The sequence below is a fragment of the Nicotiana tabacum genome, chromosome 6 (assembly GCF_000715075.1).
Source record: "Nicotiana tabacum cultivar K326 chromosome 6, ASM71507v2, whole genome shotgun sequence".
Classification (NCBI taxonomy): domain Eukaryota; kingdom Viridiplantae; phylum Streptophyta; class Magnoliopsida; order Solanales; family Solanaceae; genus Nicotiana; species Nicotiana tabacum.
This window is the reverse complement of record NC_134085.1, coordinates 62,609,919-62,627,484: the sequence shown is the minus strand read 5'-3', so window position 1 is coordinate 62,627,484 and position 17,566 is coordinate 62,609,919.

The following is a 17,566-nucleotide window of genomic DNA, read 5'->3' as shown; positions in this document are numbered from 1 at the left end:
ATGAAATTTGAGCGGGCGTCTTCTTCAGTTGATCCACAACAGAATAATCATGGAGCTTCATTTTTCTTAAAAACTCTTCCGCTTATTCTTCCGTCACAGCTCTCTTTATTGGTGTTGGATTATTTTTAATTTTTCTTAACTCTTCGGGAGTAAAACATCTTCCCGAACGAGTCAAGCCTTGCACCTCACAGACTTCTTCCTTGACTTCTTTTCCCTTGTACATTACAGTCACCCGTTCATAGTTCCATGGAATGACCTTGTTGTTGATCACTGGTAGCTGGGTTACAGGTTTGATAATAACCCGATCTATACAGGCTCCTTCCACGACTACAATGGGTTTGCTGGCAACCCCTGGTACTATCACTTTCGGCCTTTCTTGCTTTGTGGCAACTTTGCTCGAAGATCCCTTCTCGACTACCACAGATGGTTCATCACCATTTCTATTCTGCTTAGATACCGACTTCTCCTCTGTTAACTGCTTATCCGGCTTGGCTTCATGAGACCTGATCATCATGACGGTTTGTGACGGCTTCTTTGTTTCCCCATCAGCTTGTACGGTTTCTATCATATTGGCCTCCTGATGGGCTGGCATTGGATTTCTGTTGATATTGGGAGCTTCGGGGGTTTGAACCTCGATTTTATTAGTATCAATCAGCTCTTGTATTGCATTTTTTAAATGCCAGCATTTTTCCGTATCATGGCCTGGTGTACCGGAACAATATTCACAGCTAATGGTGTAGTCCAGATTCTTTGGAGGAGGATTGGGTAGCTTGGATTGTATTGGTCTTAGCATGTCCAGCTGTCTCAGCCTGTGGAACAGACTAGTGTAAGACTCCCCCAATGGAGTGTAGGTCTTCTTTTTTTGTTCCCTTTCTCCCCTGAATGCTGGCCTAGGCCTGAAACCTGGTCCGGGATAGGCTCGTGGGTAAGTACCTGGTATGACAGGAGCACGCCAGTTAGCGTGTGCCGGTGGATGATTGTATGCTTGTGTATGGTTGATGGAAAAATGAGGTTCCGAAGGGTGATAGTAGTGTTGAGATGAATTGTGGTGGTGAGTTGATTGGTGAGGTCGATGTTGATTATAGTAAGGAGGTGAACCTCTCGATCCCAACCAAGTTCCTGAATCAACTACCGTTGCTTCTTCCCTTTTCTTTCTTCCGATTCCTCCTACCCCGCCTTGAATAGCTTGAGTAGTCGCTTTGATGGCCGAATAGCTCATGATTTTATTTGTCTTGAGGCCTTCTTCCACCATACCTCCCATCTTTACTACTTCGTTGAATGATTTACCTACCGTTGAAACCAAATGGGCATAGTAAGTTGGTTCCAAGGCTTGGAGGAAGTAGTCTACCATTTCACTCTCCTTCGTAGGAGGATCCACTCTTGCTGCTTGTTCTCTCCACCGGAAGCCATACTCTCTGAAACTTTCATTGTATTTTTTCTCAAATTTTGTCAAAGATAGTCGATCTGGGATGATTTCCAGATTGTATTGGAAATGGTATGCAAGTGCCTGTGCCAGGTCATCGCAGGTGTACCATCTCCCATGGTCCTGGCGTGTATACCACTCCAAAGCTGATCCGCTTAAACTTTGACTGAAGTAAGCCATCAATAATTCGTCCTTTCCCCCAGCTCCTCGCATCTTGCTGCAGAAACCCCTTAAGTGGGCTACTGGGTCGCCGTGCCCATTGTATAGGTCAAATTTGGGCAACTTGAAGCCAACTGGCAATTGCACATTTGGGAATAAGCATAAATCTTTGTAGGCCACACTGACCTGTCCTCCTAACCCTCGCATGTCTTGGAACGATTGTTCTAGGCTTTTGACCTTTCTGAACATCTCTTCTTGTTCAGCATTTTTGACTGGTTTGTCAATTTCGGTTGGGAGGTCAAAACGAGGAGTAGTTGAATGGATTTCGGAGGCCTTGAAGGTGGGTTCCGGGGGGTAATATTGATTGTCCTGGGCCTGTAATATGGGCTCACTAGGAGATTTGTGGAGTGTAGCTGTGGGAGGTGTCACAAAGACAGGAGTTACAGGTGGAGGAAAGTATGGAACTGGTTTAGGAGGGGGAGACTGCGATGTCTAAGAGGTGGTGCCTCGGTAGTGTTGGTAGATGGGGAAATTTGGGGATAATTCAGTGGTAAGATTATCCTGAGTTTGGGCCATTGATAGAGCAAGGTTAGTTGGGTAAGATGGGGGTGACTGCCCTGTAGACCAGGCCCGATACATCTCAGCCATTTGCTGCTTGAGTTTAAGCATCTCTTCTTTCATTTTCCCGACATCCATCTCCTCTATCTCAATACTTGTGTCAACATCTGGGATAGACATACTTTCGGGTATTGGTCCTTTTGATCTCGTGTGATAATGATAATATGCCAGTATACTCTTTAGAGAAACTAACTGCTTGAATTCTGGAAATGGACAAACTTGTTAGTTTTGAGAGTTTAACACATATATAATTACACGTTGAGATGCAATACTCCTAGACAAATAACCCATTTCTATTATGCATTTGCTCGGCTGCTTGCGTCATCCCAGCTTTTCTTGGTCTTTTATTGTTGTTCACTCTTATTTTATTTTCTTGTATACATTTTTTATTGTATTGTGGTCGAATCTTATAGAGATTGCCTACGTATCATGCCCCCGCATGAATCAGACCTTGCATAGTTCGGACCGTAAGGCAAACACTTTTATTCATTATACAAAGATGGAACAGACATTACATTTGAAAACCTTATAAGAAAATGGTTTGAAACACACACACTTAAATCAAAATAAAAGATACAAACCTTAACATCTCACAACATGCCCCACTTTTCACTTTTGTTGTCAATCATTGGATTATCTTCTCAATGTGGGGCTTGACCTGGATGACCTCCCAGCGTACGATACATCCTTTCCAACTCCATTGCTAGATGACGGGCAAAAATGGGTGCATGCTCTGTAAACCTTTCATAATCCATTCCTTGGCAGTTTACATAACTTTGAGAGGTGTAGACCGCCAAGTCGTGGATTTGTGCCCTGAAATCTTGGAGACGTTGGTCTTGGTTCTGCAATTGCTGCTGGTGAGTGGTGGCTATATCTCTGACACGGTCTTCACGATCTAGAGCTGACTCTAATAGAGCTCGGAGTCTGGCCTACTCTAATCTTGCCTGCGCTCTTTCTCTGTCGATGTCCGCTTGTTGATGTTCTCTGTTGTATCTTCTTGCCTCTTCTAGTTGTGCACGAAGTTGGTCTTATGATCGTTTCCAATGGTCTTTTTCCTTCTTGAATTGTGCCCTGTCTTCTTCGGATTGCCTTACTTGGCGTTCCTTATTAGATCTGGCTTCTTCGTTTAATTGTTGGATTCTTTCTTTTGCTTTGCTCAACACCCTTTCGTTTTTAGCAAGAATGGAGTCATAATCTTGCATTCTTTCAAAAAGATTGGCGATGGTTTTTTGATCCTTCCAATTCCTCATTGGTGTTTCAGAAGCCTTTTTCATTTTTTGAAATCGAGCATGAAGATTTTCCTTCTCACAAGCTAGACTCTTCTTCTCGCCTTCGGCTTCTTGTGCTTGCAAATCTTTCTCCAGACTGAGGCTCCTCAGATTTTCCTTTAGGGCATGGATAGTTGCTTTGTACCCCTTTTCCTTTTCTCCCCAAATCAACCGCTCTTGGATTTTATCATTAAAGTTTTGAACATGGGGTCTTTTTGTTGGCCTACTTAGCTCGGGTTCTGGTACATCATCCACGCAAGACCGTTTCTCAAACCACCTTGCATACCCAGGATTTATTTCACCCCTTGTAGTGTCTGGGACTTGAGTATCACTTTTCAAGTATCGACATCCATTCCACATCTGTTGAATTAGAGCCTCGGGAATAGTGGCTTCAGGGTGTAATTCGATTACTTGCATACTCAAATCTTCATCATCGGGAACTACTTGGTATCTCCCTAGTTGTCTTAGGACTCTTAGTGGCGCATATGGCTGGATGCTTCTCAATCCCAATAGTAGCAAATAACTATTTGAGGTTGACATGTGTATCACTTCCCTCATCGGGAGCCATCCCAAAGTCCACTCAATTTGATTTGCCGTTAAAGCCCTTAGATGAGATACCCATGCTTCTATCCCTTCTGGGGACTTATAATCTTTTGTTCTTTCCTCATAACTCTCGATGCAATTATCATTGCTTGGCCCATACTGTATGATCTTGGGCTGTTGTTGGAGATGTTCAATCACCCACATTTGCAATAAAATTTTGCATCCTTCGAAGACTTTTGCTCCTGATTTACATAAAGTCAACGCCCGATAAATATCTGAGAGAATGATTGGGACAAGGGTGTGATTTTCCTTGGTGGTGAGGACCTGCACAACTTTCGCGGTGCGAATATCAATTGTTCGCTCTTTGTTTAGGAAGACCATGATTCCTAGAAAAGCCACTATGAAGGCGAAGCGACGGTGAATCTGTCAAGTGTCTTTGTTTTGTTTGTTAGTAAGGCCTTTCTCGTGAATTTCAAATCCATCTGGCTTTCCGAACCTTGAATACAAGAAGTTGAAAGAACAACATCCGTTGATGACATTGCTTTTCCTGATTTGATTACTGATGTTCAGAAGACCGAAGAATCGATGTACCGAGGGAGCCTTTGTGAATATCAGGTTTTGATTTCTTAGACTTCTGTCAAAACCAACATATCCAGCTATCTCCTCTAATGTAGGAGTAAGCTCGAAATCAGAGAAACGAAAGACATTGTGAACAGGGTCCCAAAAAGTTACTAACGCCGCAATTAGATCATCACGGGGTTTAACTTTCATACTATCCGTGAGATTTCCCAAATGCTTGACGACCCATTTTTGACCATCTTCGCCTAATTCATACCACCACATTTGAAGCTGAAATAGAAACTTGTCTGTATTCGTGGATGGGGGGTTTTGTGTGGTGCTCATTTTGTATCTGAAATTTAATTTTAATAAAGTCAAGACTCATTTTGAAAATATACACTAAAAAAAATCATTTTCAATTTTTATTTATTAAACACTTTTTATTTCAAGATTTAAAACTATTTTTGGGGAATTTTCTAAAAATAACCAATTTTATTCCTCGACTCTCAAAAATATTTTCAATTAAGCTGGTCAACAAGCAAATCCGAGGCAAATGAATGCACAGGTAGCAAGTAGGATGCATCAGGATGGTCTTTTTATTTCGGGTTCACCTGTCCTAGACAGACCCAACCCCTGTGTTGAGTCTCCAAGGCCAAATATACGTGATGCAAATAGACGTTCCTACTAGGGATCCAGTACATGGCTGAGTTATTCTATGTGAAAAACCTGAGGCATATTGTTCTAAACCTGGCTCACCCAAACGAACAGTTTGAGCCGAAGTGGGGGCAACGTACTGGGAGCACGAAAGTCTACCCGGCCTAGTTACTTGTCCCAACTTCGTCTTATTTGGTATGACCTTTAACAGAAAGGTGGGCCACGCGCACGTGTGCACCATAAATTCAGAAGACTCAGAAAGAAAGGGGTTTCGTAGCAATTGTATATGCACAATTCAAATAATATTAAAGCAGTAAAAATATCATTTAGCATATTGGGCATATATCATGTAAAAATCAGATAATAAATAAAGCCAACTATAACAGTTGTTTTAAGCTCGAATTCTTAAACCCTGAACCAGTGGTTCTAGGTTACAGTTTTCACTTAATTCCCCAGCAGAGTCGCCAGAGCTGTCACACCTCCTTTTTACCGCGCCCGCGGGGGGCGCGTGGGGAGTTTTCTCCAATTAAAGGACAGTCGAAACGGGATTTGTCTGTTTGTTTCAGAGTCGCCACCTGGGAATTTTAAGGCATCCCAAGTCACCAGTTTTAATCTCTGAATCGAGGAGAATATGACTCTATTTATTATTCTGCGAACCAGAAATCCTGAGTAAGGAATTCTGTTAATCTGGAAGAAGGTGTTAGGCATTTCCGAATTCTGTGGTTCTAGCACGGTCACTCAACCGTTATTATATTTGGCTTAATTATCTCGATTTGCTAAGTACGTGATTTATTGCACGATTTTTGTTACCGCTTCTATTTAGATTGTTTGTAATTAAAGACCCTTCTTTGAATCGAATCACGTGTACGTATAAATTATATTTTTAAAACATGCGGAGTTGTGTCACGCGCACGTGTACACAATAATATAGATAATATTTTTATTAAAATAATTATTTTCGAAATTGTGCTTAAATAAAATCAAGAACACTCGCCCTTTTTGTATAATTAAGTAGTGAACCTCACATCTCGGGTTTTTATGAAATTAATAATGATATTCTCCGAGAAATCCCTTTTATTAAATATTCGATCGAAGTTGCGCGAACGCATAATCCGAATTGCTTTTAGAAATATAATCAGGTTACGCGAACGTATCCCTAATCACAAAATATTCTTGATGGTAGTATAAATTTGTTTACACATTTTTTATTACATCCATATTATTTTTATGTGAAAGTCATGGTAAATCACTATTTGAGACGCCTCTAAATTTCTTGAAAAGAATTCTCAATTTATTGAGTGTCAACCACAAATTATATATATATATATATATTTATGAATTATATTCCGCAAAAACCATTCGTATTTACGGAGTAAAGATGAACGACGCGTAATTAAAACTACCATTTTTCTCGTAAATGCAATATGTGTATACCAAAAAAAATGAATTGCGTATGAAACTAAAAAAAATTGATTTATGAAAGGAAGAGATGTTTTCGAAGAATTTTCATTATTTTTATTTTTTGCAGCAAAGGCTATTTTATCTTCTTAAAATTAGTACAGTTTATAAGCCTAATCTCCTTCTACATCACTTGTTCTTAATCCAATATGCATGATTATTTCTTGTGAATTCTGCTTATGATTGAGTTTGGGATATATATATATAATAAAACCAATTTGATTCTCAATCTATGTGAACTATTGCTAAACACTAACTTTCGCATTATATAAATTCCTAGGCCATTTGTTATTAAGAAAGAGAACAAATCTACCTGCTGACTTAATAAAATGATATTGCATACAACATTTATTCGCCATATTTCGACATTGTGAACATAGCGGCTTTTACTAATGCATCTTTCAACTATTGATTACAAACATAACCATTATTATGCCATAATATAGCAAAATGCAACCAACATCATCTAGCTTTAAACAACAACTAACTAACTAACAAAATAGACTAATAATGTATTTTTCCTGATACTTCCATTCTACTTTACATTTAGCTAAAAATATTACGGGATGTAATTAATGGCCCATTTTTATGCCATATTCCCTATTTTGACAATTCAAATATATCTATACTAATGAGATTTCGAAATGGATAACATTATTACAAAAAACTTTATACGAATTTCAAAATAAGACAATTAACTTATAGTCATCGTGTCGAACTCACTACTAGTCAACCAACATGAAACAAAGCTGAAATTTAAACTAACGAACTTAAATGAATAAAAGACAGAATTACAATTCGAGCTTCATTTATTTATCATGTTGAAAGCTTTGCATGACATGAGTTTACAGATATGTACCTGGAAATGAAGGTAAAAGAAGTAGATTTCAGCAGTAGCAGCAGTAACAAAATCAGCAGAATACCAGTATTTCCACAGATTTGAGCAATAATAGGACCCGAGGAACCCAGGTGCACAGTAACAGTATTTTTAAGAAATTTCAGATTTTTAACTGAACAATAGGATCAAATAAATCTGGACAGATTCAATGAAAAAAACAATATTTCTGATTTTGAGACTTAGGACAAAGCAGACTGAAAAAGCTTTCAATTTCAAAACACAGAATCAGCTTCAATACTAATTTCCGATGTAGAATTCTGTTTTACTGTTTCTGTTTTCCTTTCTTTCTATCTTCCTTTTCAGATTTCTGTTTCTGCTTGTGATTTCCCTCTCTCAATTTTTGTCCAGATTTTCTCTCTTAAAAGCAGATATCAGTTTTTCTTTCTTTTGAAATCTCTCTGTATGTTTTTTTTTCTCTTCAAAATCTCCCTCCTTTTCTAAAATTCTGCTTCCTCTATTTATACAGGTCTGTCCCATTTCCTTTTAGTGCTGCTTGGACCCTTTTCTCTTTTAAAAATCAGGAAATCTCCACCCAAATAACACTAAGGCTGATTTCTTAATAAATCAGCCACTAAAGATACTTTTTCCCTTATTTTCAGCACTCCATTACCCTTTGTTTCCCATTATCCCATTAAATTAAAAACTATTAACACTCCACTATCAGCACACTACTACCCTTACTGTTTCATTCCCAATAGTACCCCTGAAATCCCTTAATATTACTGTTATTACTGCTTTTAAACAAAAATTCAGCATCTGATATATAACAAACTTTATAATCTATTCAAGCAGCTATAACCAATCCTATAATTAACCTCCTAATACAATTGTATCTAACCAACCCTTTTAAACTTGAATTCAACTCAACATCACAATAACATTATACTGAATTCAACATATCAATCAAACTGAATTTCAACATTGGACTAAAATCAAACAAACACAGGATCATTGTCAGTTTTGAAACTAACTGCCCAGAAATCAATACATAAATGATCGACAATCTTTCTGACTTATTAAACAAGAAATAACTAGTTGGGAAGAACTAATTAACTGACTTCAACAAAATGATAACAACCAAAACAGACAACAGAGTATTACAATCAGCATTAAAGGCAATAAGAATTTACAAAACAATTAATCGACGAACTTAATCGAGTCGATTACACATATTATAAACAATCATAATAAACAGAAACAATAGTATAATTCTGATCAAATAGACGGGTATGAGACAGAATCACGGAATCAACTAAACAAATATGAAAACTTACACCAGCTACTGAAACAGGCAACAATATATACATAGAATATAAAAAGAAATAGGAAAAATACCTTTGAATCTTTAAATTCACACGGACACAGGGTCGACTTGGACTTGGACCTTTTGAGGCTGAATAGACTTTATTCGAAGTATTCTCAACTGAGAATAGCTCGATTAAAGTCTCTTAGACCTCAATCCCTCACTTGAATTAGACAAATTCCATGACTGGAAATTTTTAGGGTTTCAAATTTTTTGATTTCAAATCCGAACATTTCTAGGTATATTCGAATCAAACCAATGGTATTCTAGGCACGAGGGAGGTCAGGTGGGTAACTGGTGTGAGTTTGAGGTAGGTTGGGATAGGATCAGGTTTCACTCGAATCTTAAAATGAAGATTCGAGCAGTTCCAGGAGGATTCGAGCCATGCTACTAACAGATCCGTGGTGAGGGTATTTAGGGGAAGCTGTGGTGTTACTTTGGAGGCCATTGGAGAAGATAAGGTTTTCAGGCCAACCTTCGATTTAAGATTCGAAGAGTTGGGGCCTGATTCGAAGGAAACTAATGCCAGATCCGTGAAGAGGAGGTTATGAGGAGTCTGGGGTGTTAAGGTGGTGACCGGCGGCGTTGTTGCCGCTGGGTTTCAGGCAATGGGGCATTAGGGAGGCTAGGGTTAGGGGTGTGATTCCGGAGATGATGATGAACAGTGGAGAGGGGGGTGTTTAGTTAGGGGGCCGGGGTAGGGATTTGGATTTATATAGGGATGGGGTGGATTGATCTCATCCGTTGGATTAATTAAGATGCACGGTTGGGATCAATTCATTTAACCAAACGATGTCGTTTGGTTAAATATTTGGGGTCAGGCTGGATCGGGGCAGTGGATCGGGTAGGGGGTTACGGGTAAGGGTTGTGAGATCTCAGCCGTTGGATGGATTTGATCCAACGGCCCTTGATGAAATACGACCAAACGTCGTCGTTTGGTATTAGCCTTGAATTGGACCGGACCTGGGGTTGTTTGGACTGGGCTGTGGGGAATTAATTTGTTTGGGCCTGGATTTCAGTCCAGGTCCGATTTTTTCACCTTTTTAAATTTATTTTATATTTCCTAATTTTAATCCTAATTATAAAATCCTAATTAAAATTATAAAACAATTTTAACCTTACAAAAATATTAATTACTTTTTTTAACAACTATTTAACACATAGACAAAACACTAATCACACAGTGACATATTTAAAATCGAATAAATGCATATTTTTGTGATTTTATTTCAATTATCTTTTAAATGCATAATTAAATCCTAGATATGCATGCAACATGTATTTTTATTTTTCGTTTAATTATAACAACGTTAACATTTACGAACAAAACACAAACAATTAATAAACGCAACACAAATTCTAAAATTGCACACTAAAAGAAATTTATTTTATTTTTGATTTATTTTGGAGTGGTTTTCGTGAGGCAAAAATCACGTGCTCACAAGCACGATAAACACGATCTACCACAATAGAATCACCTACCGGTGTAGACACATATACAGGAGCACTCAAAGAATCACGAGGCACAACCAGATAAGGGGCAAAATTAGATGATACATAAGAATATGTGGACTAAATCCCTAGGACGGCCTACTGCTAGCTGGCCTCCACCTCTAGCTGTCTGGCCTCCACCTCTAACACCTCTACCCCTACCTCTAGCTGGCTGAGCGGGCGGTGGAACACCCAGTGCTGGAACCATAGCACGAGAACCCTGGTGCTGAGAACTACTCGAGGCTCGAAGGCAAAACCTAGAAATGTGCCTCGTATCACCACAAATATAGCAAGACTTCGGCTGCTGAGACTACTGACCTTGAAACTAACCCTGACGGCCTGGATAACCGCCCCGAAAACTCTGAAGTGGAGGTGCACCGATAGGATCTAGTGGTGTACTGTAGGGTAACTGATCAGAATACTGCATATGAGAACCACGACCACCTGGAGCACCGTGAGAAACCTGAAGTGCTGACTGAAAGGGCCTAAGAGGATGGCCTCTACCGTAAGAATCCCTGCCTCCAAACGAGGCACCAGTGAATCTGCCAGAATAACGAGGCCTCTTATCAGACCCCTGACCACTCCCCTGAGCCAAAACCATCTCAACCCTCCTGGCCACATTGGCCGCATCCTGAAAAGAAATCTCGCTACCTATCTCCTTAGCCATCTACAGTCTAATAGGCTAAGCGAGTCCCTCAATAAACATCCTCACCCTCTCTCTCTCGGTGGGGAGTATCTGAAGAGCATGAAGAGACAAATAAATAAACCTCGTCTCGTATTGGGTGACAGTCATAGAACCCTGCTGGAGACGCTCGAACCGCCTGCGTTACTTCTCTCTCTGTGAGTGACGGGAAGAAACTTCTTGGGAAATAACTGCGAGAACTGGTCCCAAGTGAGAGCTGGTGATCCAACTGGTTGGGCCAAAAAATAATCTCTCCACCATTTCTTGGCGGAACCTGACAGACGGAAAGCAGCAAAGTCGACCCCATTGGTCTCCACTATCCCCATGTTCCGAAGAACCTCATGATAGTTGTTTAGGTAATTCTAGGGATCCTCTGAGGATATACCGCCATAAGTAGTAGTGAATAGCTTGGTGAACCTGTCCAACCTCCACAAAGCATCGGCAAACATAGCTGCTCTATCACCGGTCTGATCTACTACACCCGACTGAACTGCTCCAACTGGCTGAGTTGTTGGAGTCTGAAACTGGGGAGCCATCTGCTACAGAGTGCGGGTAGCGGGAGTTTGTGCTCCTCCCCCAGCCTGAGAGACGGCTGGTGCTATAGGAAGTAAGCTTGCCTGAGTGACACTCTCCATAAGGCCCACTAGATGGACCAAAGCATCCTGGAGTACTGGGGTAGCAATGAACCCCTCTGGGACCTGAGCTGGGCCCACCAGAACTTTTTGGGCTGGAACTTCATCATCAAACTCTACCTGAGGCTACGCCACTAGTGCTGTTGCTCTAGGCTGAGCTCTGCCCCTGCCTCGGCCCCTAGCACGACCTCGGTCTCGTCCTCTAACCCTCGTAGGTTTTGTCGCTGGAGGCTCGAGCTGCTGATTAGCGGATGAAGAAGCGCGTGTTCTCGCCATCTGCGAAAGAATAGAGTAGAAGTTCAATTATCATTGAGAAACCAAATCGCACGTCAGAAAAGAATAGAAGTGAAACTGTTCCTAACTCTGTAGCCTCTAGGGTATAAGCACAGACGTCTCCGTACCAATCCCTCAGACTCTACCAAGCTTGTCCGTGAATTGTGAGGCCTAAGCAACCTAGAGCTCTGATACCAACTTGTCACAACCCGGATTTCCCACCCTCGGGAGTCGTGATGGCGCCTACTAGTGAAAGCTAGGCAAGCTAACTATTTCGATTAATTTACCATTTTCATTTTTAACTTCTTAACAATTTTATAAACAGCGGAAATAATAAAGCGGAAAAGCAAAATTTAACAATTAAGCTAATATCAATACGAATCCATAAACATAAACCACCCAGAACTTGTGTCACAATCTCACGGACTATCAAGAAATACTACAAATAGGGTTCGAACAAAATAAATACATGTCTGTCTCTGAAATAGTAAAGAACAGAAGAAAACTAGATAGGAAGGGGATGCCAAGGCCTATGGACCCCTACAGGACTACCTCGGGTCTCCTGATGGACTGAAGGCAGCAACCCCTAGCTAAGGTCCGTATGCTCCAATACCGGGATCTACACAAAAGAGCGTAGAGTGTTGTATCAGCACAACCGACCCCATATGCTGGTGAGTGTCGAGCCTCACCTCGGCGAAGTAGTGACGAGGCTAGGACACAACAATTAACATAACCTGCAGTTAAATAGTACCTATCAAAATAACAGTAATAGAAACAATTCATAAGTAACAGGGGATGGGTAGCATGTTATGGGGGAACAATACCAACGTAAAGAATCACAATAATAGTGGAATAAGACAATTAAGATAATTGAACCGAAAACAGTAAGAAATCATAACGAACATGCAATAAGTGCACGGCATCACCCTTGGTGCGTTTACTCTCTATCCTCTCCAATGCAATCAAGTAATGAAAATGTGCATGGCATCACCCTTCGTGTTTTATCTCTCTTCCTCACCATGTAAATATTAGAAATGTGCACGACATCACCCTTCGTGCTTTATTTCTCTTCCTAACCATATGCATCAATATCAATGAAAATGTACACAGCATCACCCTTCGTGCTTTATCACTCTTTCCTTACGATATGCATAAATATGAATGTGCATGGCATCACCCTTCGTGCTTTATCTCTCTCTCCTCACGATATGCATAAATATGAATGTTCACGACATCACCCTTCATGCTTAATCTCTCTTTCCTCACCCAAACAATAGCAACAACAACATCCCGGTAAGGGAATCAACAACAAGAATAAACACATCCCGATAAGGGAATCAATAGTAAGAAATAAATACGTCCGGCAAGGGAATCAGTTATAACCAAACTTGTACCAACAATTAACTTCACAAACAAAACCTCAACTGGAGCCAATGCTCAACAATAAACAAATACCACAAGATAATTATAAGTCTTTCTCAACACGGAGAATCAACAATTTAGGCATTTGTAGTACTTATTAAGAAACACAACGATCACAATATAAGACTCACAGGCATGCTTGACACCGACGTATAGATACTCATCATCACACCTATACGTCGTACACTACAACAGCACATAACAAATAAAGCACAATACATATTCCGTCAAGCTAAGGTTAGACCAAACACTTACCTCGAACTTCCACGGCTAACTCAAGTCTCAAACACCACTTTTCCTTTAGAATTCGCCTCTAATTTACTTGTATCTAGCCCAATGTAATTTAACAACATCAATAAATGCTAAAGAATTCATACCCAATGCTTAATTATAGGTTTTCTATCATTTTTCCCAAAAATTCAAAAATCAACCCCGAGCCTGCTTGGTCAAAACTTGAGGTTCGGACCAAAACCCGATCACCCATTTACGCACGAGCCCGAATATGCAATTAGTTTCGAACTCCGACCCCAAAATGAGGTCTAAATTCAAATTATTCAAAAAGCCCTAATTATACCCAAAATTCCTAATTCTACCATAGAAGAACAAGGTTTAGTCCTGGAAATCTAATGGGTTTTGATAAAAAAATGAAGGAGATGAGTTTAAGAACACATACCTACGATTTGGTGTTGGAACTTTTCTTCAAAAATCGCCTAAGGTTTGATTTTAGGGAAGGAGATATGAAAATATGGCTTATTCCCGTTTTTGGTTCTGTTTTTAACTCACTAGACAGGTTTTTTTCGCGTTCGTGAGAAGCCTGTCGCATTCGCGAAGGGTTAACCCCCATGACCTTCGCGTTCGCGAGACCTACGTCGTGTACACATAGGGTAAAATCCCTTTACCCCAGTTCCATGCCAAATGGCCTTCACGTTCACGATAGCCAGGTCGCATTCGCGAAGGTAACACCCCCAATGCTTTGCGTTCGGACTGAGCCTCGCGTTCGCATAGAAGAAAATCTCTTTCAGACTAACTCACTCTTTGTGTTCGCGAGAGTTCCTTCGCGAACGCGAAGAACAATACACCAACACACCAGACGCAGCAAAACAACAGAAAATCCTAAGTCCAAAACACCCCGAAACCTATCTGAAACTCACCCGAGCCCTCAGGGCTCTAGAGTAGAAGAAAGGAATAAAAAACAAGACACACAAATGCCCTCTCTAGACTACCAATAGTGGAGTTATTTGCTATGATCCTATCCACTATCAAAACTGACATGTTAGAGCTGATTAGAAAGAGCTAGGAAGTTGATGATGAACTTAAGAAGATAATAAACGCCATTGATGAAAAAGGAGAGGAAGAGAAGGGGTACACGTTTAAACATGGACAACTGAGGAAGTATGGTGTGATGACCCAAAAGGTCATCACTTGGATCATCACTTGTGTTGCAAGTGAATTCAGTGTTCTGAGGCCTAAAAACCTCCTTTTCACCCCACCTTGATTTACGTGCATGGTCCGGACCTATATCCGGAAAGCCTTCTATGTGAAAATATGAGAAATAGAAATTTTAGAGTTAAAAATTTAATTATGGTTGACTTTGGTCAACATTTTTAGCAAACGGACCCGGATCCATGTTCCGACGATACCAAGAGGTCCGCAGTAAAATATGGGACTTGAGTGTATGTCCAGAAATGAATTCCGAGGTCTCAAGCCTTAGAAATCAATTTTTGAAAGAAATTATTTTACTGAATTATCTAAGAAATAAAGAAAAGAATTAATGTTTGAAACCATTGTTATCGGGCCAGTATTTTGGTTCTGAAGCCCGATACAAACTTGTTATAGTATTTGAAAGATAACTGTGAAATTTGGTGAAAAACGGAGTTTATTTGACGTTAGTTGGACTTCTGGTTGAAGAGTTATGAACTTTGAGAATTCTTGATGAAAATATTGGGTTTTGAGGTTTAATTCATGATTTTACATGTTATTTTGATGATGTGATCACACGAGTAGGTCAATATGAAGTCTTTGAGTTAGTATGCACACTTGGTTTGGAGTTCCGAGGGCTCGGGTGAGTTTCGGGGTAGGTTTTGGGATGTCTTAGGCTTAAAAACATAGTTGTTGCAGGTTCAGAGAAGCGGAAGGACTCTAAACAAACCAGTGCGGTCCGCACAAAATGGAATGCTGCCGCGGAGGGGCCTGTGCGGCCGCAGTGGATTTTGTGCAGAATGCGGTGAGGGCTTTGCTGCCGCACTAGATTTTGTGCGGTCCGCGGTGAAGAATATTTCACTGGTCCGACTTCGGAAGCCTATAGCTTTTGATCTACAAAGAATTTTAAGATGATTCAAAAACAAAAGTTGTAGTCCTTCATGTCTAGTTTCCATAAAGGTACAGAAATCACAATGTAGGCATTTGTAGAGAAAGTTATGGCCAAAATACTAAAACATGTCACTGCAGTCCACATGGGAGCTGTGCGGCCACACTCGATTTTGTGCGGTCCGCACAGGGGGTCTGAGAGGGGTATATTAAGACGGGATTTTCAGTTATTTTTCATTTTTCAAAACCCCAAAAATATAAGAGACAATTTTTCAAACAACCTTTCTTCTCCAAAACATTGGTAAGTTAATTTTAACTCATTTCCTTCAATCATTAACATCTTTTAATATGATTTCAACTTAAAATCAATGGTTTTCATGGGGAAATTGGGTGTTTTGGGTAGAACCTAGGTTTTTTCAAAAATTGGGAATTTGGACCTCGATTTGAGGTCCGATTTCAAAATAAATTATATATTTGGGTTTGTGGGGGAATGGGTAATCGGGTTTTGGTTCGAACCTTCGGTTTTGACCATGTGGGCCCGGGGGCGATTTTTGACTTTTTGGGTAAAACTTTGAAAAATTCATTTTCATGCATTCAAATTGATTCATTTAGCGTTTATTGATGTAATTAAGTAACTTGTGACTAGATACGAGCGAATTGGTGGTGGAATCAAGGGGTAAAGCTATAATTGAATGGTGAATTGTGTTCGTGGCATCGAGGTGAGTGTTTGGTCTAACCTTAGCTTGAGGGATTAGGAGTTGAGTCCTATCTGCTATGTGGTAATTGTGGAGTACGACGTATAGGCATGGTGGCGAGTATCTATACGTTGGTGTCAAGCATGCCAGTGAGTCTTTATTTTGTGATTATCATGACTTTGTTGTATCTTTCATGCCTTAGCGGTGGTTTCTATTTGTGGTATAAAGTTTGTGGAAGGAATTGTGATCTATGAACCTTGAGGAGCATTGGCTCAAGTTGTATAATGAATTGTGAAAGTATAAGTGATAATGGAACCTCTAGAGCATTGACTCGAGTTGTGAAGTGAATAGTGAAGCAAAAGTGAGAAAGAGAAGAGATCATTATATTGTCACCCTTGCCGGGCTATTGTTTATTTATTTGTTATCTCCCTTGCCGGGATGTTGATGTTATTGATGTTGTTCCATTGCCGAGATTAAATTGTTGAATTGTTGTTCCCTTGCTGGGATTTTTATTGCAATTTCATTTGTTCCCTTGCCCTATTGTTTGTGATTGTTGTTTGGGTGAGGAAGAGAGTTAAAGCACAAAGGGTGATGCCATGCATTGTTTGTTTTGTGAGGAAAGAGTGTAAAGCATGAAGGGTGATGCCATGCCGCACGATGTACCATTCCGTGCCGATTATATTGATTATATGGTGAGGAAAGAGAGTAAAAGCACGAAGGATGATGTCGTGTATATTTTTATTATATGATTACTTTGGTGAGGACGAGAGTAAAAGCACGAAGGGTGATGCCGTGCATTTGTTGGTTTCTGATTATTTGTTGATATCCGAGTTATATTGTTCCTTTCATTACTTGATGCCTTTCTATTCGGAATTGTTATCTCCCCCACAGCATGCTCCCCCTTCCATATTGACTGGTTATTTCTGTATTATTTTCCGTTGTATATATATTTGAACTGTACAGGTTTATTTGGTAGTCTGGTCCTAGCTTCGTCATTACTTTGCCGAGGTTAGGCTAGACACTTACCAGCACATGGGGTCGGTTGTGCTGATACTACACTCTGCACTATGTGCAGATCCCGGAGCAGCTTTTGGACCATAGTGTGGAGGCTACCTTCAGTCCACACGGAGATCCAAGGTAGACCTGCAGGCGTCCGCAGGCCCTGGCATCTCCTCTATTCCT